This window comes from Dama dama, chromosome 14 (genome assembly GCF_033118175.1).
Source record: "Dama dama isolate Ldn47 chromosome 14, ASM3311817v1, whole genome shotgun sequence".
NCBI lineage: Eukaryota > Metazoa > Chordata > Mammalia > Artiodactyla > Cervidae > Dama > Dama dama.
Genome location: NC_083694.1, coordinates 941,600 through 968,837, shown reverse-complemented (window position 1 = coordinate 968,837; position 27,238 = coordinate 941,600). Strand labels below are relative to the sequence as shown.

General features: G+C 48.1%; 1 protein-coding gene across 7 annotated transcripts in view; it reads right to left on the bottom strand.

The window, feature by feature from the left end:
• The window catches only part of ATP2B4 (ATPase plasma membrane Ca2+ transporting 4), a 101,068-nt gene extending 74,046 nt beyond the window's left edge, over nt 1-27,022 (bottom strand). For 2 of the 7 annotated variants that reach the window (XM_061159841.1, XM_061159842.1), the window contains exon 1: nt 26,593-27,022. The gene's annotated coding sequence lies outside the window, so the exon portion shown is untranslated. Of the gene's footprint in view, nt 1-1,163; nt 1,335-23,984; nt 24,272-26,592 lie in introns of those variants that run through there. The other 5 variants (XM_061159843.1, XM_061159840.1, XM_061159837.1 and 2 more) reach the window with 5 other exon arrangements.
• Between the last annotated feature and the right edge of the window lie 216 nt (nt 27,023-27,238).

Genomic DNA, 27,238 nt, shown 5'->3' with positions numbered 1-27,238 from the left:
CCTCCCTCACCATCTGGGACAGTGACCCCATCCATGTTCTACTTCAAGGAAAGAAGCTGCTCTCTCCATATTATTGCAAACTATGATGCGCCAAAGAAAACATTAAAGAAGTCCAAAGATTAAAGAGAAGGGAGCATTCATCAATAGATGATAAACAAAATGTTGCATATCGAACATTGTATCGATCGATACAAAGAAATATCATTCAAACTTAAAATGGAATGAAATTCTGATATATGCCACCACATGAATAAAACTTGAAAAAGTTGTGCAAAGTAAAGATGCTAGAAACAGAGGACGAGCATTGCAAGAATCCCTTCTGCGAAGCGCCTACTCTAGACAAAGTCATAGAGACAGGAAGTACGTGGGGGCTGCCTAGGCTCAGCTGGGGGTGGGGGGTAGGGTGATGTACATGGATTGCTGTTTAAAGGTACAGTTTTTATTTGGGATGATGAAAAGTTCTGGAAATGGGTAGTGGTGATGGTAGCAAAACAATGTGAGTGCAATAAATACCACTGAATTGGACATTTAAAAATGGTTAAAAAGGGTACATTTCATGTGTATTTTACCATAATAAATTTTTTTAAAAAGATGATAAAGCAAACGGAATAGCATTGGTACAAAGAGGTGAGAAGGGAAGTCTAGCTCAGGACTGTGGAACCCACTTGCTGAGGCCACCAGGAGCTCAGCCCCATCTTGGCAGAGGAGGCTAAGGCCCAGTGGCCCAGAGGCCAGCTACCCCAGACTCGCACGGAGCTGAGAGCCCACGGAGGGTCTAGCACACCAGACAACCCACCATCCTAGGCCGAGGGGAGGGGAAGCCGGGATTTCTGAATACCATGCTCTGTGTGCTGGGGCTGGGGTTGGCGGGGGTGGTGGCACAGAAGGATGATCAGGGCAATGCTCAATGCATCCTTTAAAGGAGCAGAGAAAGAAGTCAGCCTTCATCTACTCATTCTCCCGAAGTCACCCCATTATCAGCTCAGAGCACATCAGTTTCTACTTAGAACAGGCAGAGCTAAGGCCTTCCTGACTCACGAGGAAAATACAGGGTCCCCAGTCTTTCTGGGTACCTCATGTATGACCTCCCTTGATCCTCCCAACAAACCTGGGCAGCAGATACCACCACCCTTGTTTTACAAAGAAGAAAACTGGTTAAATACCTTGTCTCTGGCCACGTAGTAAAGCAGAGCCAGAATCCAAATCCGAATGTGACAAGGGTGACACTTTTCCCACAATGTCACCCTGAAGGTGCTTTCCAGACACGAGGGCTCTTCTGCTCAGTCACCTTTTAAGATATAGTGCAGGGATAAGACAGGTTCAAATCCCAGATCCACCATCACTACCTGCTTGACCCTGGGAAAGTTAATGCCTCTGTTCTTCCATTTTAGCATTGATAAAATAGGGATAATAATAGTAACCCCACTTAAAATACTCCACAAGATTTTAAGATAATTAAATAACCTCTGTAAAAGCACACAGTGCTGCCACATAGTAAGCACTCAGACATTATTACGGTTGTTATTTAATGCTATCCATCAGTCCATTTCAGCTGCTGGGTCTGGAGTCACGAGAGGCCTGCTCACCAGTCAGAGTGAGTGGTGATGCGCTGCAGTATTCCCCTTGCTTCTGCTTAAGGAAGAAATGAACACCTTAAGGTCAACCAGATTAATCTCTACTCCAGCGTTAGAAACAATTCTCTTCTTACTGTTCCCTAAAGCACCTACTCTCTCTTATACTAAACTGGGACCTAATTTGTGATCTCCACCATCAAAGTGGTTGGCATGCAGTCTCACAATCTTACAGACACCTTTTTTTAAAAGAAAGACTACTCAATTTTGGCTGTGCTGGGTCTTTGCTGCTGCCTGGGGACTTCCTCCAGCTGTTGAGAGCAGAGGGTCTTCTCGGGCTGTGGGACGCGGGCTTCTTATCGCAGCGGCTTCTCCTGCAGTGCAGCGTGGGCTCCAGAGCGCATCGGCTTTAGTGGTTAAGGTGGGTGTGTGGGCCCAGTCGTCCTGCAGCAGGTGGAATCGTCCCAGACCAGGGGTCAAACCACATTCCCTGCACTGGCAGATGGATCCTTAAGCACTAGACCACCCTGGAAGTCCAATCACTTTTTTAATGTGTTTTTGCTCAGTTGCTCAGTTGTGTCCCACCCTCTGCAACCCCATGGGCTACTGCCTACCAGGCTCCTCTGTCCATGGATTTTATAGGCAAGAATACTGGAGCAGGTTGCCTTTTCCTACTCCAGACGTTCTTCCCGACCCAGGGATCGAACACACATCTCCTGCATTGGCAGGTGGATTCTTTACCACTGTGCCACCTGGGAAGCTCACCTTTTTTAATAGCTATTTTCATCCTCTTTGAACAGTTGAAGAAGTGGAGGCCCAAAGTCCTACAGTGAACTAAAGTATTATAGTGATCAAGGCAGGCCATGAACCGAGGTCTGCCTGCCTCCACAGCTCATGCTCTCAGCTATTATATGGATACTTCTGCATCAGAGAAGAGCAGGAAAGTCTACACACGGTAGAGGGGAAAACAGGTATGGTTGAATTCTACATACCTGGGTTGGAGTCCAAGCTCTGTGACAAGCTCTATAACAAGTTCCCTATCAATAGCATTTATCATTTAGCGAGCACTGAGTATACGATGATGATTGTTATGTGTCAAGCACTCTTTGACTTATTTTCACAAATAGGAAAATAGAGGGGCATTTATGCTTAAAACCTCTTAAGAGGCGAGTTTCACTTTCATACTGTCTGTTGCCTTTCTTTTTCTCATGTTTCTCAGAGCCTCAGTTTGCTCATCTTTAGATAGGAATCAATATTCATTCCCATTTAATTTTCTTCAATAAATGAGTACTTACTAAGTTCCAGATCTTGTTTTAAGCATAGGCATGTAGTAATAAGAGAAACTGAAAATTTTAATGTCTACTTTGTATTTTACATGAAATTATGAAGATTAATGGTTCAAAATGGCTAACAGCATCTACTTAATAAATGGTAATAGCTATTACTTTCTTCTGTGTCACAGTCTGAACCTTTTTTAACTGCCACATTTCCTATTATCTTCATTCTTTTCTTTCTTTCCATTTTCATCCCCTCCACTAGTTTGGAAGTTACATTATTCCTAGTTTTTGTGTTAGCCTAGAAATCTTAAGAATCCTAGAATGTACATTTAACTTAGAAACTTCTGATAATCAATATCTTTAACCTCTTCCCAAACTACGCTAGGAGCTTAGAATACTTGGACTCTCTCTTCCAATTTGTATGCTATTGTTACTGGCAATTTTAATGTATACCTTCATTTTATCGTTAGAAATTAGACACTGTTATCCTTATTTTCTTTGTGAGTAATATTTAGATTTAGCACCAAGTTTACAATTTCCTTTGCTCATCATTCCCCCTTGAACCTTCCTTTTGGGTAATTTTTCTTCTTGAACTATTTCCCTTAGAAGTTGCTTTTGTGGAAGTCTTACTGGTAGAAACCTGGTTTTGTTTGTCTACAAAGGGCTTTATTTTGCCCTCACTCTTCACAAATTTTCACTGATGACAAAATATTGTGTTAGCAGTTTTTTGCTTCAGAACTTTGAAGATACTCTTTCACCATCCTCTTGCTTTTATTGTTGAGGTTGAAAAATCCATTGTCAGTCTAATTGTCATTCCCTTGAAGTAATTTATCTTTTTGGTTACTTTAAAAATTATTTATCTCTGGTGTTTTGTAGTTTCATTATTGTGTGTCTAATGGTGAATTTTACTTATCCTTCTCGGGATTCTTTAGGCCTCACAAGTATATTAATAATGATTATACCTTATCAATTCTTAAACCATTGCTTCTTTAAACATTGTCATACTCCTATTATCTCCTTATTGAGTATAAATTAAGTGTACATTGGAATCTTTTTACTCTGTTCCCAGTGTGGGCAAACTATACAACCTAGGCCAGATCTGACCTGCCATCTCTTTGTATAAATAAAGTTTCACTGGCACACAGCCACAGCCATTCATTTATATATTGTCTGTGACTGCTTTACAACAGCAGAGTTGAGCAGTTATAACAGAGACTGTGTGGACCACAAAGCCTGACATATTTACTCTCTGGCCAATCTCTGGTCTATATTCCATGCTTCTACAGTTCTTCAGCATTTTCCATCTCCATTTTTTCCATCTTCCACTGTCTATGTAATTACTCAGAAATATTTTACAACTCATTAATTTTATCTTTAGCTGCAAAATACTATTTCAAGCAATTCATAAATATTGATTTCTTTTACTGTATTTTTTTCATTTTTAGATGTTCTCTTTGGGTATCTGCCTCATCAATTGAGTTTCTGTCCCTGTTATTATTCTTTCAATACTCTCCTATTTCTTTCAACATATTAAATATATTCTGTATTTTTCTATATCCAATAACTCCAATGTCTGCAGTTTTTGTGGGTCTGATCTGTGAAGTATTATTTTTGCTCTTCAACTTCACTTAATCAGAGAAATGCAAATCAAGGTCACTTAGAGATATTCATAGACAACATCACTGACTCAACAGACATGAATCTGAGCAAACTCCAGGAGATAGTGGAGGACAGGGGAACCTGGCATGCTGCAATTTATGAGGTCACAAAGAGTTGGACACAACTTAGCAACTTAACAGCAACAACTAAGAGACACTATTTATACCATTCAGTTGGCAAAAATTTTAAAGTCTGATGATACCAGGTACTCTAAGGACATGGACCAAGAGCAACTCTTACAATTTACTGCTAGAAGCAAAACCACTACAAACATACTGGGAAACAATCTCTTATTATCTTATAAAGCTGAATATTCACATACCAGGACCTAGCAACTCCCTTCTGAGAGTGATACATAGAAGAGACTTGCACAGGAAAACAGGAACAAGAAAGTCTGTGGTAATGCTGTTCTTTATGGTGAGAAAGGGTGATAGCTTCACCAATAGAATAGTACGTAATAGTAAAAATGGATGAACTGCAGCTACACTTAACAGGGACAAATCTTAGTATTATAATATTGAATGAAAATAAGCTCCAGAAGACTGTACACAGTATATTTTTTTAATAAAGAATACGAAGTAAGATTAATATATTTGATTAGGCATACATAGGTTTATGAAAAGAATGGTAAAGACAAAATTCTGGATAGTGGTTGGGACAGGTAAGGGGCTAGGACAGAAAGTGCTCATAGGTGGATGCAAAATATGGGAGTGATCTCGTTTTTGGACTGGGTGACAAGTTCAACATTTTTGGACTGGGTGGTGTCTTCAACATTAATACATTAACATAAGCAGTAAAAGAGAGGCATGCATAAACCAGTGAAGAAAATGTATCATGAACCATTCATTTTTGTGCATCAGAGAAATAAAAGGAAGAAAAGAACTGAGGTAGAGATCAGAGAGAGAAGTATGTTTCCACTATTTCTGCCTGCAATATTTTTAATCTGCATGATCAAAGATAGTCATGGATCTACCAAAAGTCAGCAACTCTTAGACGCGCCCTTCTGTTGTCGATTTCACAGTCTAAAATTGCCATTTAACAACACAGTGAATATACTGCATTTGACCATGTTATCTAATAACATTATCAACCAACCTAGCAGTTCTGATTTTCGGGGGTGGGGTGGTAGGAAAGCAGGGCAGAAGGTCGTATCTGCATTATTCCTCTAGAGACCCGAAGCGGGAGGGGCTCGGAAAGGAGGTGGGCGGGAGAGCTCAGCAGGGACCAGGTCTCCGGCTGGGGGATGGAGAGAGGCGAAGAGAGGTATTTCATCTCACAGTGCAGGGAGACAGCAACCGCGGACGGAGCAAGCCGAAGCGCCAGTGTCCTCCAGGGCGCAGAGCGAACTGGCTCAGGGGAGCCCCCGCCGAGACTCCGGGTCCTCGGCCACCACAGCCCCACCCAAGTAAGGGCTCCGCAGGGCGGTCTCCGGGCTGGGGGCGAGAAGCCGCAGCGCCGGCAGCGCCGGCCCCCGCTCGCTTGCCCGTCTCGGGCGGAGCCCCGGGGAGGCCCGGGTCCCGCGCCGCCCGCGCCCGGCGCCCGGCCTGGAGGCGGGGTGGGGGGTGCGCCCGGGGCAGCGGATGCCCGGCCCCGCCAAGCCCGGAGCAGGCGGGCGGCCCCACCCGCCGTGGCCCAGCGGAGCCGTGACTCACCGCGGCCCGCCCGGGACCTGCTCTCCGCCTCCGCTCGGGCGCCCCCAGGTCCCCGCCCGCCCTCCCCGGCCTCCCCCACACTCCGAGCTCAGCCCCGTTCCCTCCAGCCCTGATCCGGAACTGCCCAGACCGCCGGCGTCCCGCTCTGCCCGGCATGCCCACAGCATGAACGTGGATGATCGGTGGATGCATGATGTCAGAGAGGAAGGACAAATATCGGGGTGACTCTGAGATGTTAGCATGAAAGACACCTGCCATCCCGGTGGAAGGGAAGGGCGTGGCAAATCGGAGAGGCTTTAACACAGGAGACCAAGGTACCCAGAGTGAGTGATCCTCCCTTTGTCCTGGGATGCTGCTGCTGCTGCTAAGTCGCTTCAGTCATGTCCGACTCTGTGCGACCCTATGGACAGCAGCCCACCAGGCTCCTCTGTCCACAGGATTCTCTAGGCAAGAATACTGGAGTGGGTTGCCATTTCCTTCTCCAGTACTGGGGTGTGGGAGACCTAAAACAGAAGGGGGACACATGGGGAGCCGGAGTCCTAGAGAAGAGTGCAACCTGGTCAGGGTACAAGGGGGGATTGCTTGGACTCAGCTTTTTATGGTCTGTAAAATGGAGGGAGTTGAGTGATAATATAATGTACTGTTGTGTGTTAGTTGCTCAGTCATGTCCCACTCTTTGCAATCCATGGACCGTAGCCCACCAGGTTCCTCTGTCCACGGAATTCTCCAGGTGAATACTGGAGTGGGTAGCCTTTCCTGTCTCCAGGGGATCTTCCAGACCCAGGCACCTAACCCTGGGTCTCCTGCATTGCAGGCAGATTCGGATATAGTAGGATTCTAGGATGTGTAATCTTAATCAAACACTGGTTTCTCTTGACATCTTCAGGAACACATCTGAGCTCTAATAGTATACTATCACACATGTATAGTACTTTTAATTTCTGAGAACACTTCTGTTTAGATTCTACACTGTCCCCCTAGATTATTAACAATCCTTATGGTTAGAAACAGATGACAAATGAGGTTCAAAGGTTAAGGGGCTTGCTCAAAGTCATGCTGTTAGCTAGTGGCATGGTCAAGAGTGGAACTCAATTAAGGGGCTCTTTTTAATGCCTCTAGAGTTCCAGCTTTTTCACCCACTTTGAACAAATCTTTCATACTTGCTGCATCTCACCCTCCACCTACAGCATAGGTATGCACCTGCCCAAGAAAGAGTGTTCAAATTTTAGATGAGCTGGAAAAAAGGCCTTCCAAACCTCAGAGGAGTCAGGTGAGGAGGGGCTTCCTCATTCAAGAATCTTTGTAAATAATTATATATTTGTAGGCCCTTTACCTTGTACAAAGTTCTATCACGCCCAATATCTCATGTGGTTCTTGTAATGACCCTGTAAGGTATTCAAAATTATATTATCTGATATTTTAAGGAGGATGAAAAGGCTGAAGTTCAGAAGCTGGGTGACATGTCTGATGATAACACCCAGTCTGTTATCTTCCTTTGTTATGGCAAGAGGTTCTGGAGTAACCAGAATAAAAACAGAATAACAAAGATTCCCCTATTTTGTAATGGAAACCAAAGCATCTCCCTCCCTTCCCCTCATCTATCTCCCTAGATGGGAGGAAGGAGGAAGGTAAGGGATGAAACCTCCCTGGGAAAGAGGAAAGTGCACGGGTGAAACCTCCCTGTGGGCCATGGGACGACAGTGGAAGGCTTCCCGAGTCACACAGGAAGGGGGCACCAGCTCATGGATGAGCCTAAGGCTTCGTGTCCCAGCCCTCGAGCCTACACTGAACATGTACCAATATTATTTGGATAAGCCCATATTCATCATGATGGTCATCAAGACTCTTTGTCACTTTTAAATGTATAATTGCTGGTTGGTACAACTTGTAAGAGGCTGACATCTCAGGCTGTCATTTCAAAGCATCCCAGCTGTTGAGGGGTGTTGAGCTGCCTACCAAAAGCACAGGGACTCTGTCTCCATCAGAGGCACTAGACCCTGTCTTTGTCCCCAGCGCTATATTTGCTAATTTTGGTGGTGTTCACAGCCTCTTGCTCTTCCTAACTCCTTTTTCTCTGCCCCTCCCTGACCTAGGCTTGGATGATTGTTTAAAATAAAACAAAACAAAGAAGTTTCTTTTCTTTAAAAATATAGCCCAAGATAAAATGAACTCAGAGAAAGAAGACAGGAAAAGCCATACAGTTCTTTCAAACCAGGGGGCTAGTGTAAGAGCCCAGACTCAGCAGGAGGAGTCAGCCTTTCTGCCATTAAGAGTAATTCCACTCACAGGTTTATAGGGACTTGATTTAGGGTATGCCACATCTTCTTCCAGAAAGCCCTGCCCCTAGCTGAGCCTGTGTAAAAGCCACTTTACATTTTTAACTCTTACTTCAAACACAGGTTGGCCTGAACCTTCATGTGGGATCCAGACACACAGAGGGAAGGAATTTTTTAAGGCAATTCAAGGGTTCCAAGCTTTCTCCCTCTTCTGATCTTTTCATCCCAGGTTCAGACCTCTGTACCCAGCCCAGGGTGGCTCCAGACTGTCAACTTTCAAGGCAAAGGGTGCAAGCATCAGTATCTTTATTTTCCTTCCAAAATCACATCAATCTTTCACCTCAGGTTGCCTACTATTATCGGATTCCAAGAACCATATTTGTGACTGACTTGTGGACAATTCCTTAGGACGTAAGAAAATGCTCATGATATAGTATTGAGTTGGAAAAATCTGAATCAGAAACTTGATATTCAAAGTATTCCCAATTTTGTTTAAAAAATGTGTAGAGTCACCTACATGTATAAAAGAATAAAGAGAATATACCAGAATGTTAACAATTATCTTTGGACTTACGGAAATCTTACTTCTCCCTTATGGAAAGCATGCCGGACTTCCTTAGTGGTCCAGTGCAGGGGACACTGGTTTGATCCCTGGACTGGGAGGATTCCACATGCTGCAGGGAACTAAGCCCTGAGCCACAACTACTGAGCCAGCACTCTAGAGCCCTGAGCCTGTGTGCCACAACCACATAAGCCCACACACCCTGCAGCTTGTACCTCACAACGAGAGGAGCCGCCACGATGAGAAGGCTCCACTCGCTGCAACGAGAGAAAGCCTGCACGCAGCGGAGACCCGGCACAGCCAAAAAGAAATTAATCAATTAAAAAAAAAAGCATGCAGCTTTCCCAGTAAGCGGCCTGAGGTGACCCCTAAAAATGGTGTGCTATTCACTCGACCCAGAAAACCCCACAAAACCATGCAAATCAAGAGGTTCAAATCTTCGTGTTCACTTTAAGTACACTTGTGAAACTGCCCAGGCCATAAAGGGTGTGCATATCGGAACAGCCGCCAAGTATCTGAAGGCTGTCGCTTTAAAGAAGCAGTATGTGCCACTCCGTCGTTACAGTGGTAGATTTGGCAGGGGTGCACAGGCCAAACAGTGGGGCTGGACGCAGGGTCGGTGGCTGGGAAAGAGAGCTGAATTTTTACAACACATGCGCAAAAATGCAGAGAATAATGCTGAATTTAAGGGCTTAGATGTAGATTCTCTGGTCATTGAGCACATCCAAGTGAACAAAGCCCCCAGGATGCTGCACAGGACTTAAAGAGCTCACGGTCGGATCAACCCCTACATGAGCTCCCCCTGCCACGCTGAGACGACCCTTACTGAAAAAGAACAGGTTGTTCCTAAACCAGAAGAGGAGGTTGCACAGAAGAAAAAGATATCCCAGAAGAAACTGAAGAAACAAAAACTTATGGCCTGGGAATAAATGCCGCAAAAATAAATGCAAATAAAAGTAAAAAATAATAATAATTAAAAAAAGCATGCAAACCAGAAAGTAGGAAAAACAGATTCTGTGAATGGGTATGCAAAGAAGATTCTGCCTGCTTAGGGTAACAGAGAAGCAGAGTTGCCTAGGGCTCAGGCAGGATGATTAAGGAGCTGAGTGGGAAACAGCCCTGACTTACACTGGGGCACAAGTTAGCTCCCAGTTAGGCAAAGGACTCTGGGATCAGCCAGCCCTGGGGAGCTCCAAAGTACTGCTGTTCACAGCAACAGGTGCATGAGATAAGCCGAGTAAGTTAACAGAAGAACAGGCACTTCACCGACAGGAATATGGCTGGGATCCTGGGTTGCCTCATGTTGTCTTTATTCCAACAGTGTGAACTGTTTTGTGACCAAAATACCAATAGAGGCTGGACAACAGAAGTGCAACGGGAATTACCAGCCTTGCATGGTTCTTAGATGGAGCCCTGAGCTCCCTACCGTGTAGTGGCAGATACAGTTACACCGAGGCGGCCCTAGGGAGCCTTCCAAACTCCCGGCAGGCGTCCAAGAAAAAGGAAGCTGGTGAAGAGGAGGATGCTTCCTCAGGCACGGACTTAACAATTCTTGGAGGCCAAGTCCCTAAGCAGTCTCCTGGGGCACTGGTCAACTGTTTCCATTTGCATCCCTGTCGCTGCCTCCCAGGAAGTTCTCCTCATCTCTGCACCTAAGCCAGCTGAGCCATCACCCCATTCTAGGTGCCTCTCCCTCCACCCTTCAAGGTTTTGTTTTCCCCATTGGAGGTCTGCAAATTAACATGCCTGCACGGACCAGGCAGCCACAAAAACGAGTGAGGCAGCCTGAGCATTAGGCAGCAGAGAGAGGAGGCGTCTGTGGCAAACGAACGCAGACGCTGTCTGAACAGGGCAGCGGTTACTTAGCTCCTGCTAACTGTTGCCATGGAAAAAAGGTGGAACTTTTGTGAGAGCTTCCACTTTTTGAGAAGCAAGAAATTTGGATTTCTATGGTGAATCTTATTTTTAAAATTTGGTAACCAACTATAATTAATCTTCAGGGTTGTTTGGGCAGGAGGAGGCAGAGAATTGGGAGTTAAAATCTCCTCAAAGTATGTTTAGGCCAAACTATTTATTTTACACATGGGCAAATGGAAGCCCAGATTTATCCTTAAAGTGATAGAGCAACTTAAATAGTTGAAATCCCAGGTGTCCCGACTTCTAATCTGTAATTTGTCCTTCTAGACCACCCTGTCTGTCATTAGGAGTCCTTTGCAATTATTCAGCATGACATGATGAAATGCTGAACAGGGATGATGACGCTGGGAAGAAAAAAGGTAAACTCTGCTGTGATCTTGACTCTAAAGACAAATTTCTATTGGTTTATTCAGTTATTCATCCATCCAACGTTTACTGATCATCATCCAGTAAAGAACCAAGGTTCTTTTCATCCAGTAAAGACTCTTTTCATCCAGTAAAGAACCAAGGACTTTACTGCGCTGTGCTTAGTCGCTCAGTCATGTCCGACTCTTTGTGACCCCATGGACTGTAGCCCGCCAGGCTCCTCTGTCCATGGGGATTCTCCAGGCAAGAATACTGGAGTAGGTTGCCATGCCTTCCTCCAGGGGATCTTCCCAACCCAGGGATCAAACCCAGGTCTCCCGCATTGCAGGTGGATTCTTTGCTGTCTGAGCCAGCAGGGAAGCCCAAGAATACTGGAGTGGGTAGCCTATCCCTTCTCCAGGGGAACTTCCTGACCCAGAAATTGAACCAAGCTCTCCTGCACTGCAGGCTGATTCTTTACCAGCTGAGCTACCTGGGAAGCCCACTGGCTAAACAGAGGTAGGGCACCAGTCCTAGCCCACAGGCTGTGTGTGGGCTAAGCGGATGCTGTAGCCAGAACCGACAAGTTGACCTGTCCCAGCAACCACGCTGCTCACATGAACTCGGTTACGACTTACATGCTCTCTTCTTCTGAAAGCGTCTCCCTTCACAGGATGCCATCCCCGAGAGACTAAGCGGGCTGGAGAATCTATCTCCTCCACTCCAAGAGAGCCTGGAGCACTTAAGTAATCCACAGGAAGCAGAAGCAAGAGCCCAGTGTCTCATTGCCACACCCCTTCCAGTTCAGGAGGGCAAATTCTGGTTCATGCCTTACCTTGGCCAGGCTGGCACTTCACAACAGCTAAAGTCTCTGTGTGGGTGCGTGCTGGAGAGAAAGGTGATCCCAGACTGGGACTCTCCTGCCTGCTTATTAAGCAGCCTGCTCAATTCCAGGGGCAGCTGGCAAGTGATCTGCCTGACCACATAGTGATGGCATCTTCGGGCCGCAGCTGCTACAAGCAAGTAGAGCGCTGTCACCCATTCTGGCTCCTACAAGAGATTTCCCAGCATGGCTCTTCCATCATCTACTTCCCAGGGAAGGAACGCAGGCCAGGAGCAAACAAAATGAGGGGACTGTAGCTCTCCACCTGCCACTCCTCATTTTGCCAGGACTCTTGCTATACAAGGGTCAAGCGTGATTTTGGAACTGCTGCCATTTGGAAACAACAGAGTCGCCAGTCGGCCAGTGAAGCCTTTTGATGGAGAGCTGTAGGAAGCGGGGGCCTCCAGGCCTTTCAGTTACTTGGGGACAATGGGCTCTGACCCCAAAGGTACTGAGCCCAAAGGTTAGCAGGGAGCAGGTGGGCAGGCTTGTGCCAGGATCCATGGAGAAGGAAGGGAGAATGGGAGGGACAGAAGGGGTAAAATCAGAATTCAACGAGGACCTACTACGGGCCAGGCCCTTAGGACATGGACCACTCTTTATTAATAGATAATCCTTTTTTTCCAGAGAAAATGGAGTCCAGTCACATGAAAAGCTTGTCCATGGTCACAAGGATGGGAAGGCAGACTTGAACCCAGTTCCATCTGACTCTCCCAAACCTGGGATTGGGAACACTGTCTGGGTGACTGAGGGCAGAGGGCACTGCTATAGAGAAAGGCATGGGAAGAAATTCAGGATTTGGTAAACTGAACCTTGGGGCCGAAAACCCAATGGAAATTAGCATTATTTTCCCCGGCATTCTATGTCCTATTCCAGTAAGTGAGTTTTCTAGTGTTAGAAACCTCCTTTCACCTGCCCTCTTCACAGGGCTAAGTGTCTGGGATCAGGTTACAGGACAGGAGACACAGCTGCAGACAGAGCCATACCATCCTTTAGAGTCCTCTATGTTGAGGGACTCTTCCTAAAGTCAAAGGAGAGCTGAGTTAGGGATCAGAGGCACACCCAGAGGGCTATCCTAGTTATTTCAGTGGCCCATTCTCAACAGTTACAATATTACCCTTTTCCCTCTGACCATGGGAAGCCCAGGGGTACAGAAGATACTAAAACAAAATACATGTGATGATGTTTTAATTGAGCATTTACCATGCACCACATACTGTTTTAGGTGGGATATATCAGTGAACAAAAAGACTAAGATCTTTGCCTTCATGGAGCGTACATCACAGCACAGTCAACATCAAACAGTCTTTTTTGGTGAGTTTTGATTAATAGAAAGGGTCTTACTGTCAGGCAGGCCTGGGTCAAACATTGGCCCAGCCCTAACCAACCAGAGGACTTCTGGGCAAGACATTTGGCTTGCTGAGTATTAGCTTTCTAATTTATAAAATGAAAACAATGACATGTTGTAAGGTTGAAAGATAATATACACAAAATGCCTGGCATATAGCAGGGTTCAAAAATGGTATTCTTATCTTTTCGGGCCCACCTGAACATGCAGATTCCAGGACAACTGACTCATCTCTTCTTTAGGGGCTGTGGCAGGGCGTCACCTCCATGACATCCGTAGGGACAGTCTGCTGTGATAAACAGCATGGTGGGTTTGCATCCGTCTAAGGTCAAGGACTTCCCCTCGAGAAACATTTGCTCCCACCCACAGCCACTGTTGGAGGGACAGGCCTGGGTGTTCATGATTTGATTAGTCCACACTCTCCTCAAGCAGGCCACACAGATCACAGATGATTAGCAGGGATGGACATCAGATCTGATCTGGAAATCAACATCTCTTGATATTTGGGCTGAGAAACTTGAGTTAATTTACTTTGCAGAGCTAAGCAGGAAGGTCATCAGTCTGGACACTGAAACTGCTGCTTGGTGAACCGCGACGACAGCTGTGCATGTGGACGGGGGGCAGAGGAAAGATGCTGTCCGCACGGAAGCTGCACCTCTGGCTGCTAATTCTGTGATATCTCTCTGTAACCTACTAGAGCCCCCTTTTGCTTTTTTGGACTGGTTTCTATTCTGCAACCAGATGATCTCTAAGACAAATCCAGTAACTGTCTCAGATGGTGGTTGTTGTGACATAATTTGAAAGCAGCGTATTTAGTCGACATTGAATAAATGCTGTCAAATCTCTCCCTGTTCTTGTCAGCCAGTCAGTCATTCAGCAGTGGAAAGAGGAAATTCAGAAACAGGCTAAACTAGGGCTGGACCTCAGCCTGTGTTTTATGAACATCTTTACTAATCTGTAAAATGAAGATAATACTAGTACTGACTTCATTGTCAACTAAGAATATTAAATGAGATAATCCAAATTTAATACCGAGCACATAATTAGACTATTACTTTTTACTGTTGTTATCATTTAAGATGCAACAAGTGTTGTTTTAGATCTTGATCTAGGCAAGGAAAGAGGACACAGTAGGAGCAGAATCTGGAGTGGACGTGAGAGATCAGAGAAGGACACACTGGCAAGTGGGATCAGAGGACTGGGCAGCAGAGAGGACTGAAATGTGAACGGAAAATGAGGAGGGGGCTCTGAAGTAATACGCCTACGCACATCCAGCGCTCCGGTGTTTACCCAATGCTGTCATCCACCACATCTCATCTGTCCATCACAACACTTTACAGGGAAGATAAGGAAAGATGATCTTATGCACACTTTAAAGACGGGAAAGCTGAGGTTCAATAAAGATGTGTATAACATGCATCAACCGAATCTAAATCCACTCTCTTATCCTTCAACATCATACTGCCAAGTAGGGTGGAAGGGCTGAAATGAGAAATAAGGATTGGAGGAGAAGCTGGAGGGCTTCTCTGGAAGTTTATTTTTTCTTTCCAAGGTTCCATGCAGATCCCTCTGCACATTCTAGCAACAGAATATCTCCCATCAGATTCTGAGAACATAAGCAGGGGATTGCAAAGTCAGACAACACTGGGATGCCAGCCCAAGGACTGGCTATACCAGGCTGAACAAACACCCAGCTCCAGCACCAGGCCCTGGCCCAGAAGACAAAGGACAAGGGCAAGTCCTTCATCATCAGTTCAGTTCAGTCGCTCAGTTGCGTCCGACTCTTTGTGACCCCATGAATTGCAGCAGCCAGGCCTCCCTGTCCATCACCAACTCCCGGAGTCTGCTCAAACTCATGCCCATCGAGTCGGTGACGCCATCCAGCCATCTCATCCTCTGTCCCCTTCTCCTCCTGCCCCCAATCCCTCCCAGCATCAGGGTCTTTTCCAATGAGTCAACTCTTCTCATGAGGTGGCCAAAGTATTGGAGTTCCAGCTTCAGCATCAGTCCTTTCAATGAACAACCAGGACTGATCTCCTTTAGGATGGACTGGTTGGATCTCCTCAAAGTCCAAGGGACTCTCAAGAGTCTTCTCCAACACCAGAGTTCAAAAGCATCAATTTTTCAGTGCTCAGCTTTCTTCACAGTCCAACTCTCACATCCATACATGACCACTGGAAAAACCATAGCCTTGACCAGATGGACCTTTGTTGACAAAGTAATGTCTCTGCTTTTTAATATGCTATCTAGGTTGGTCATAACTTTCCTTCCAAGGAGTAAGCATCTTTTAATTTCGTGGCTGCAGTCACCATCTGCAGTGATTTTGGAGCCCCAAAAAATAAAGTCTGATACTGTTTCCACTGTCTCCCCATCTATTTCCCATAAGGTGATGGGACCAGATGCCAGGCAGGAGGGCCGAGAGGAGCTACTCCATGTTCAAGGTCCTTCATCATCAGGCCAGTCTTATTGGTGACACAGGGGTGCCCTGCCCAGCTCAATCCATCACGGAATCTAAGCCTGATCTTCCTGAGCTCAGGGGTTAAAGGTATCTTTCAAGGACACAAATGCAAGTTCTCGGGAACACTGCCACAATCAGGGCTTGCTGTGGGTGCCCAGGCTCAGGACACTTGTCCTTGAGCTGAAAGTAGGTGATTCTTAGTCCTTCCCTGCCTTCTGGACACCCTTCTTCCCAACTTCTAACACTGCGCCTGACACACAGTTTGTGCTCATTTTGCTTGCTGAATGAACAAATGAATAAATGAACAAGCAAATGAATGATACATTGGCTCTGGCAATAAAATCAATCTGTTCTGTCCTATTACAGTGGCTCAACTCTGCTGATTCTTAGCCCCTAAATCAGAGGTCCCAGCCAACCCAGGTTAGTTAGCTGCCAAGGAAGAAGTGAAGGTCAAGTGTTTTCCCTCCACACTCCCTCCAAGAGGCCACATTCTGAAAAAAAGGGGAGAGCTGGGGATACCCAGGCAGGAGGGGGGTTCTGCCCGCCCTTTTCCAGGACCTCTGCTTCTCCTCTGTGTTACTCTGCCTTTCCCAGCTCAAGGCCCAGGTGCCTGAGAAGGGATGTGGAAAGGACCAAGAGAAAAGGCCAGGACCGTGAGAAGCCGCAGTGATTAGGGTGGTGCCAAAGTGCTTCTCCTTTGCATTTCCTCTAGTCCTGATGACCTTAATTGCTAATAACAGCGGCAACAATAACAATCAGGGCACAGCAACTTTATGGTTTCTGGCATCTTTCTTTGAAAAAGCTTCTAGCACATGATCTCATCATGCCACACATCATCCCAAGAGGGGCTAGAATAATTGTCCCAATTACATGGGTAGAGAAAGTGGGTACCAAGGCGATTTGACATCCATCTGGCTCATGCAGAAACGCGTGGAGGGGCTCAGGGGCCCAGTCACAGGCGTGGAGTGGGGAGAACTGGGCTTGGCCTCCAACTAGTCTGGTGTTCTTGGACAAGTCTCTAGGTTTCAGTTTTCTTACTTGGGATAAAGGGAAATGGAACCATTTCTCCAGCTCAATCCATCTCAAATGCTTTGGCTCAATAAAATAAAACCTCCCCAGCCCAAAGCCTGGTGACCAACCTCCCCTGGACCAAGGTCAGAAAGCCCCTGCAAGTCTGGATGCCAGCTGTGCTCATCAGGCATTCCAACAGATGTCCTACAAGTGCTTCCCACAAAGAAGGCTGTAGTATAGACAGCGGGGAGGGACCATCAAAAAATCCTCCCAAAGGTCCACGAGTACCAGGAGAGAAGCAGGCAGCAGGCTGCTGCTGAGGCCGGATGCCTCCTCCCTGAGACCTGGGCGCTGGCTCAAACAAAGGACTGGAGGCATTCCAACAGGAGGAAGCAGACAGCCTCCCTCACCTGCCAGAGCGGCTGACTCTCCAGGACACTGAGAGTCCTCGGCCAGATGCAGACAGCCCTTCCTCCCGATCCACCCATCCTCCCCATCCTCTCCTCCATCAAAGCTATTATCTCTCCTCATCCCAATCCTGTTTGGTAATTACCTCCTCTAAGGATGGGGTGAGACCTGTCAAACTCTGGCCTCCACATTCTCACTAATCTCCCTTCAGCGCTCAGCATCTCTGCGCCAGATGAGGCTTCAGCTGTGTGTCCCGCTGCGGTCTGCCACTGGACAGGGGGAGTTAGATCGCTATTTCCTATTTCTTCCTTTCTCAGTTCCCTCCATTCTCAGCTCTGAACACACGAAGCAGGGCACAGGAATAGTGAACTACAGATGGACAGCACTCTCCTCTCTACCCACGGGCAGCTGCCCCGGCCAGTTACCAGAAAAACTCATGCTGAAATCTCAACTAGAGTCTGGACAAGGACCTGGCTAATGTGTCTACCTCCAGGGCTAAAAGCCTGGATTGAGAGATAGGACAAACCAGCCTAGCAGCTGGTGACTCTACCCAAAATTTCTCTGAACCCAATCCATTGTTCAGATGGAAATCTCATCTCTCCATTCCACTGCACTGACTGTAGTTCCTGACTTCCAGTGTTTAATAATATTAATGTTAATTTGAATCATATTAAGTTGCCTTTATAGGTCAAAAGAGGCTGCAACCTGGCAATTTCATATGGTTCGACCTAATAACTCTCTGGAGGAATCATGTTTCTTAGGAAATAAGTAAACTCCTTGAAGTCTTGGATTTCTGTATCTCCAGCCAATCTTTCTTAATTTCTGGTTTAGGACATAACAGAACTGTGGCTTTGGAGGCACTGAGTATGTGCTCCATTAACTTTCAGACCAGTGGGGATGGGGAATCTAAGAACTTTGCTCTACTCCCAAACTTGGAGGGTATGGCTGTCCACAGGGCAGATGCTTTTGGGCCTCCTTACAACTGGTCATCCTGGGATGAAGGATGGAACTTAGCTGCAGGATGCTGCATTGTGCTAGACTCTATGATAAAAGAGCTTGGTTCCGGTGTTGAGTTTTGCCTCTTGGTAGAAAAGGAGCCTTGAATCAGAAATGCCTATTTGTCCAAGCTCGGTTTCCTTTTATAGTGGGAGTGGTTAAGGCCCAGAGACGTCACCTGCCTCAGTCAAGGTCACTCGGTAGTCATAAGCCCAGATCACCAGTTTTCTGACTCCCAGTCCTGAGTTCTTCTGGCAGGTCTGGCAACACACAGAACAAACCCGGCCCTGTCTGCCCCCTTCCAACTTCCTGGCTGCTGCTCTTTCAGGCTCCTCAAGCAAGACAGAGGGGAACTGACGGAAGGATCCAGAGTCCTCTCCTACTGGAGAAGGGCCCTGAGTCAGCACACAGGACTCAGCCCCAGGGCACCCAGGGAGAAAAGAGAGGAGAGAGGAGAACGCAGGCAGTCCTGGAAACCCGCGCTCTCCCCCGAGTTAGAGCCAGGCTGAAGGCAGATGTGGACAGCACGGTCACTTGGGTTAGTGGCCGAGCAGCCCCTGTGCCGTCTCCAGGGGACGGTCCAGGCGCCCTTGCTTAGCCCACACTCGAAGGCTCAGGGCAGGCACAGCTGGGTTCCCTCAGAAGCACCTCATTGTAGAATTCCGAAGGGATGTGAAAGGTTGGCAGAAGCGACTTCTGAACCCTGGTGGATCCCTCCTCTTACACTGAGGGCCGTTCTCAGAGGGCAGGCAGTGACTCTGGAAGCCTCCGTCCCCAGGCCTCCCCAGCCAGCCTCGGCCCTGCAGGCAAGCGCCTGCGTCCACCTGCTGCTCCGGGCTGCCCAAGCTGCTCCCACCCAGAAAGAAGAGCCTGATGCTAAGGGCAAGGGGAAAACAAAAGCTTCCTGGAGGTGCTGTGTGCCTCGAGGGAGCTCAGAGCAGACGCCCTGTCAGTTCAGTCAGAGGGGTGAGTGAGGGGTCTGGGAACCCGAGGGTCTTCCCTGGCGCTTATGTCTCCCCCTGTCTTGGTGTTAGGAAACATTTCAAATCTGAAATGTTGAAAAAACAGTGCAATAAACAACTCCAGACCCTTCACTTAGATTCACCAATTGTTAGCATCTTGTATGCCCTCTTGATGTATATAAATACACACATAGACACACACACACACACACACTTTTGTTGGCTGAACCATTTGAAAACCACTTGCAGACACTGTGCCCTTGAATATTTTTGCATAAATATATTCTCTTATAAAATCATTATCATGGCCATTAGCACACCGTTAAAGATTAACAATAATTACATGTCATCTAATATGTATATTAAAAATTTCCCAATTGTCCCAGAATGTCTTTTATGGTCTTTTAATTTTTTTTTCTGACCCAAGATTCAATTAAGGTTTATGCATTGCATTTGGCTAAAATATCTCTTTAAATCTAAAGAGGTTTCAGCCTCCCTACCTTTCTCTCCAAACACACAATTTTAATGTTTTTTTAATAATTCACTTTTTTGAAGTCTCAGTTGTCATGGAGAATGACTCTCATTCTACCCCAGTAGATTTTTTTTGGCTGCTAACATCCAGAAATGCCTGCCTTATTTCTTACTAGTTTTTTCAACATTTCAGGCTGATGATCAAATAACAGTCTAACTACCAACTAGTTTCATACCTCTAAACATCTGACAGATTAGCTTTAAAAAGGTGACCATATTAAGTGCTGGTTAAGGATGCAAAGCAAATGGAATTATCATGCAGTGTTGGTTCAAAATAGTACAGCCACTTTGGAAAACAGTTTAACAGTTTCTTATAAATTATAACTCTGAAGAAATGAACAATTTCCCCACAAAAACCTGAGTCCAATATTTATAGTGAATTTATTCACAATCTCCAAAAACTTGGAAACAAATAAAATCTTCTTAAACTAGTGAACAGATAAACAAGCTGAAACAATGGACATCTACTCTATAATACACACTCTTGAGACACAAAAGGACACAGGAGGATCTGAACCGTGTCATGCTTGGTGAAAGTCAGACACGAAAGATCACATCCTGTGCAATTCAGTAGGATGTTCGGGAAAGGCAAATATTGTGGTTCAGTATCTCATGGCACATCAGGGTCTTTTGTAAGAGAACAGACCCTGATGCTGGGAAAGAGTGAAGGCAGGGGAAGGGGACGACAGAGGACTGCTGGATGGCATCACCGACTCAGTGGACGTGAGTTTGAGCAAGCTCTGAGAGACGGTGAAGGACAGGGAAGCCTGGCGTGCTGCAGTTCATGAGGTTGCAAAGAATTGAGCAACTGAACAACAACAATCTCATGGTGGTGGTGATTATATGATGATCACTTTTGTCCAGACTCACAGAACTGCACACCAACAAGTGTGACTTTTATCACACAGGAGCAGTTAAAAAGTGAATAGATTTGTTAGATGAGCATGCAAAGGAATAAAAAGAACAGCTCTCATTCTAGATTTGTCTTTCATCTCCTTATGATTGGATTCAGGATACACATTTTGACAAGAGTATAGGTGATATGATTGAACTTCTTACAGCAAGAACATCAGGAGGAATTAATGCCAGGTGTTTCCGCTACTGAGGACGTTTGGTTATTTGGTTAAGGTGGTCAGTGCTGACTTGCTCCACTGTAAAGATAAGTGTTTCCTTTTCTAAGGGGTAACTAACTGTGAGGCAATACGCTAAGACCAACCCTTCACCCAGTGGTCTTGGCATCCATTAGTAAGTCTAGCCCAAATCAGCTATGATTTTAGGGCTGCAAATGGGTAAGTTTAATGTTCTGTCCTCACTTCCACACTTCACTGGCATTTATCTATACAGTTTCCTCTCCCCACTCCTCCCTGCTCCATTTTAACTTTCAGAATGGACTCAAGGAATCTTTTATTCAGTGTCTTACACTCTATTACATTCCCAGTCTCACACTTGGAATCAGTATTTCTCCAAGGAGCACTGCTTTCTTTTAATGGAAAGTGGTACTTAGAAATAAAACTCCAAGCACTAGGTGTATTCAATGCTACTGCATAGCATTGCTTCTGGACCCTTCCAGGGGATAGACCTAGGGGATACATTAAAAAAAAAAATCATAGGGTTTTGCCTCACCTTCCCCCATTTTTGTTTCTCTTCTTCCAGAGTAAAACTCTGATTTCCAGAAATATCAACACAGTTACTTCTTTGAGCTAGCCTATAATAATCAGAAAAGCTTCCATTTTATTACACCAATACCACAAAGTTCTCTGAGATCTTTTTTGCAGTTCTTTTTATCCTTGGAATATACATTTCAGTATGGATATAGAGTCAGGGCACTAAACTAAAAAACTACTAGAATTAACTCTCTTATTTGTAATCAAATTGATATTCAGTTAGGATCTTTATTTCTGTTGCAGTCAGCTTTAGAGTTTGCTTTTTCCTTTCTTTTTGATCTAATTTAATTTGTGAATACATAAAATATTTACCTGGTTCAAAATTCAAAACACTCTAAAAAGATATCAGTAAAGTTTCATGCCAATCTCTAGCCTAACTTGTTTCTACCTACCCCCTATAGGTAACCATTTTAATTAATTAATTTCTGGTTTATCCTTCCTATGTGTATGTATGTATCAGTTTGAAAAAAAAAAAAAAAGCCCTATTTCTCCCACTTCCTCAACCCAAAGATGGCATACTATGCATACACTCTTTTGCATCTTGCTGCTTTTACTTAATAACATATCCTAGGTATCACATATCAGTTCATAGAACTCCTACTCATTTTTTTGGCTGCATAGTACTCCATTGTGTCTATTAAAGATGGGCACTGATAGTTTCCAGACTTCCTAGTTGGCACAGTTAAAGAATCCACCTGCAATGTAGGGGACATGGAAGACATGATTTAGATCCCTGGGTCATGAAGATCCCCTGGAGTAGGAAATGGCAACCTGCTCCACTATTCTTGCCTGGAAAACCCCACACCAGAGAAGCTGGGCTACAGTCCACGGGGTCGCAAAGAATCACATGCAACTGAGTGCACACACAAAGAGACATCGATAATTCCAATGATTTCCTTATTACAAATATGCCTTAAATAATTACCTTGTGCACCTGTCTTTCTGTATTTGTGAATGTGTATTTTCTGGATAAATTTCTAGAAACAGGACTGCGGGGTAAATGCATATGTTGTTTTTTTAGATACTGCTAACTTGCTCTCCATAGGAGTTGTATTAGTTTGCACCCCTGACATTGATTTTGCAGGTGGAAGATCACAGCAGGATGTTATGAAGTGTTCTAAGCTGAGAGTTTCCCTGAGCTTACCTGAGAGTCTTTAACTCCTCACCAATTAACAATTAAGCTCCCTCTGACCTGAGTGATCCGACTCAAGAAGGCCAAAGCAAAGGAGTCTCACTGATTTCATCCCAGTTCGTCTCCCTGAATTATCCCAAAGATTTTTGTACTTAACTTGGGAAACCAGAGCAGAGAGAAATGATGAGGCTGAAGACCATAGCCAGAGAAGAATTAAGAGTGAAGAGAGTCCAAACGGGGCGGGGGGCGGGGACTGTTAGCTGTGTTCTCACCTCCCTTTTCTCTCCTTTGGCCTGTCTGATACGCCCCTGTCCCAGCACAAATTGCCTGCACCAGCTCCTCCCCTGGCTAGCAGTCGGTGGCTCTGATTCTAAGTAGGTTCCGTCTGGTTTTCCTCCTCAGCCCCGTCTCTGTGGGCTGAACACTGAGGACGGGCTTATGGTGGGGGCCACAGTGCCAGTCATTCCTGCTTCACCACGTGCAGAGGAAATAAGTCAGTGGAACAAGAATGGCTCATACAGGGAAAAAGGAAAGAGGAGACAGCGAGATGCCGGGAGAGGAAGTGGAGCACAAAGCATTCCACACCAGCCTTCTGGACTGCAGCCTGCTTTCCCCCTCTGACCTGCTCTGAAGCAGGGGGAAATGAGCGGGGAAGGGACGGGCATCCCAGTTGACTCTGCCAAAGGGTTCTGCTTCCCTGGGACCCCTGCCTGCTCATCCCTCCCTCCTTCTTACCCCCACCCAGCAAATACCCATCAGAGGTGACAGGAGTCAGTGCGGGTCTGAGGAGCAGGGAGCCCTATCCCAGGGGGTTGGTGGAGGAGGTCGGAGGCTGGGGGAGAATTCCTCCAGGGAAGGCAGTGGGGCCTAGGAGGGGCATTCCTCTAACAAGCTGAACCCAACACCGGGCCGACCTAAGCCAGACGTGACTCTTAAGGTGCTGGGACCAAGAAGGAACATCCTCGCCTTCTCCCTCCAAGGTTTGGTGGGTCTGGAATGCCCTCAGCAGCAGGCCTTCTGGGTCAAAGGCCAGGGGAATAGAAAAACAGAGAAAAGGGCCCACGGGGGTTGCTGAGATGCTGAATTATTCTCGAGTAAGAGGCAGTTTCCTCTGTAATATCTGAAACGCTGGTAGGTGGCCGCGGGCCAGGGCTGGGTTGAGTGGCTCAGGACCCCTCTTCTCAAGGGGCCGCGGCGAGAGAGGCACAGAGTCACGGCTCCCCCGCCTGCTCGGGGTCCCCCCTCCCGCAGCACCTGCTACTTCTGCCCCCCCCCCCGGGCCCTCCCGTTCTGACTTTCCTGGACACCCAAGGCCATCGACCCCCGACAAACCTGACTCAGCACCCCTCCGGCCATCACCGGGGGAGCGGGCGTTCCGGTTCCAGGGGAGGCCGGAGACCGCAGGGAAGCCAGGAGTCAGCCCGGGAGAGGCGGGTTCCCAGACCCCCCGACGCCACCTTCTCCTGCGGGCAAACACTGACTGAGCCCGCGGTGCTGAGAAGCCCGGGTGGAGAAGCGAACTGTGCTCGGTCTGCTGGGTTCTGAACCCAGCCAGGGCCGCGGAGTCGGTAACCGGGAGGGGAAGGAACCGGGCTCCAGGCACCCCCGGGGGCAGGGACCCGCGCGCGGCCCGGAGGCCGGGGTGCTCGGCGAGCTCCGACCCCGCAGGCCCGGGGCGGGGCGGCGGCCGGGCGTGGCCGCGGCGGAGGGGGCGCAGCGCGGACCCGCCCCGGGCCCGCGGGGAGGGCGTGGGGAGCGGGGAGCCCCTCGGCCCCCGCCCGCGGCTCAAAGCGGCGGGCGCGCCCTGCGCGTCCGGGAGACGCCTCCGCGAGCCCGCCGGGGTCGACCCCGGGTCAGGGCCCTGCGTGGGGGGGCGGACGCGGGGGTTACGGGGCCCCCCGAGTGGGAGACGGCGCGGAGAAGGGGGTGATTTCGGGGTTGTGCTTCTGCAAGATGGTGGCGCGGAGGACGGGGCTCCCGGGCCAAGAGATGAGCTCCTCTCCTTGGCTTTCCTCAGAACCCAGGCGGGGTCCTGCCGTGGGCCCCCTGCCCACGGGGTAAGGCCCCCCTCGCTCCTCCCGCAGAGTCTAGGGAGAGGCGCGGTCTGACCTTGCAGGAGTGCAGGCAGCCCCGTCATCCAGAACCCCAGAGTGGAAATGGGTTCCTGTTGCTTCCCGGCCTCTATGTCTGCTCGCCCCCAAATCTTCTGCTTCCTTCTTTCCAGGTTCTAGCCTCTCGCCTTTAAGACTCTTCCGACCAAACTGGCTGAGGGCGAGGGCGAGAGCCCGGTTGCACACACCTGCACTCCCCAGCCTCGGGGGCAGGACCGGCTCCCCAGCGCCCTTCACCCGCCCCAGAGCGCGCTCCGCAGGCCGCCAGCCCGGGCCGGCCGCCGAGGGAGCCCGCCTCCTACACTTTCTCCCCGGCTCCCTGCCCCGGGGGCTCCTCTCCCCCGGGCCTGCCCCAGCCTAGGATGACCTTGGTCTCGTCCCTTCCTTCCTTGTAAAAGAGGGCCTTGAGCTGAGGGGGCGATGGGGGCAGGGGGCTCCAAGTGGTAAGGACCAGAAGGGGCAGCTCTGGGGGGAGGCTCCGGGAGGGAGACGAGACCGTCACTCCCGGCCAGGCACTCCACCCAGGCGAGGTGGGTGCGGTGGGGTTTTCCGGTCCCTTCGGCGCCCCCACTGCCGCGGGGCCTACTGCGTCAGCTGAGACCCCCCCCCCCCCCCCACCAGGCTGGCGGGCACCAACTTCAAGTTACTGTGAGTCTGGCAGGTATGCCCGGGAGGGCGGTGATCCTGGCCAGCAGAGTGCCCACTCTCTCCCAGGATGTGGCCAGCCACTCCCGCACCCTCCACACCCGGCAGGAGCGCGGTGGATCCTTCAGAGAGATGACGGAGGCGTATGTGAGGCTGGACTCGCCTGCAGAGGATGCCAGCTTGCCTCCTCCACCCCAGGGGCGAGCCAAGTATTTGAGCGCGTGTTTGTGAACCAAAAGGAGGGACAATCCCAGCATGAATTTCTAGCTCTTCATCAAGACAGCACAGTGGCCCAGCATTGGGACCCTCCTAATGTTGCCTGTGGCCCACCCTAACCACCAAACACTCGCCAGCCCCGTGAAACTGCAAACTTTCCAACTTCACCCCTTCGCCTTTCTCCCCTTTGGGAACAGCTATATATGGGGCGGTGCCCTCAGAGACACTCATACAGTTGGTTCTTGACGCTCTGCATACACTCAAACAACAACGGTATGAGGGAACTCCCAGCTTTTTCCACGACTAATTATAGACGTGAAAGTCTGAGGATGTTTTGCAAGCGGTAGAGAGAAACTGCTGAGGTTTCCCTACAAAGCCAAAGAAAATGTATGCATTCCCCTTCCCCACCCCCAACTTCTCCTAGCCCAAACCGCCACTCACCCCCCAGTGAGCCCTTTCTCAGCCCCCAGAGCTGCCCCTCCTTCCTGTTGAAGATTTCATACTCATTTTTTTTTTTTTTTCCATCTCTCTTTAGGGCTTTCAAGAAAGGGAACAGACACGGAAAATATTTCTGCAACAGTTTTCCATTCTGTGTCTCATTCCCAAGCCAAGGGGGAGGAGGGGGCAGGGAGGGCAGGAACGAATGGGGGAAAACAAATGCTTTTGCCAAAAGCTCAATTTGGGTATGAAAAATACAGACCCTCCACTTCCCTACCCCCACAGCCTAAGAATGACAACTAGGGGGAAAAAAGGAGAAATCACTTGTTTGATTATATGGTTTCTAAGAACTGAATCTAGGAAGGAAATATAGTATTTGACAAATCTGTGCACATATATACACACACCCTAAACCCAGTCGCAAGAAATATGCTAGGAAGGAGAAATTCAAGGAGTTAAACAAGTCATTGAGAGGAAAGAAAGAAACTAAGTTTGCAAATCACGATTCAATTCATTCTCTGCAATCCTACCTCTCTTTCTTAGCAAAGATCCAGGCTTCTGCACGCGGGACTCCCCCTCCAGCCTTCCATGGATAGGGGTAGGGTGGGGGGTGTCCACCCACCGGTCTCCCCAGTGTGGCAACCACGCCGGAGTTGCTGGCTGGTCTCTTCTGCTTTCCCCGCGGAGACCAGGGAGTGGGCTGGGTCTCCACCGGCCCTCCCAAGGGAAGGACCTCTCAGGTTCCTGGAAGGAAAGGGTGCCGGGGAGCTGGGCGGGTGTCCCTGGTCTTGCTTTTCTCGGAGGGACGGTTCCGCAGGAACTTCGCGCCCCCTTTCAACGCCCGGATTTAGACGGTTTCAACAGCAGAGCTTTCTTAAGAAAATGCTTGTCATGGCAACAGCTCCAGCCAACTCGGGCCAGACTCTGGCTCACCAGCCCGGCCCGGGCGGGAGGAGAAGGGGCGGAGCGAGGCCGGGCCGGGTGGGGCTTGGCGGGGAGCCAGGCCATTCCTCGCTGTTAAGGTGGCCCCGTTGCAAGCCGCGGTGGCTTCCTGGTTTGTCTTAAGGCCGCGTGGGGAAAGGAGGGGAGGAATCCTCTTTCCGGTGGGGTCTCCTCTCCGCCCAGCTCTCCCTGGTCGAAAGCAACGCAGGGTGGGGGTGGAGCGACGAGTGGGTG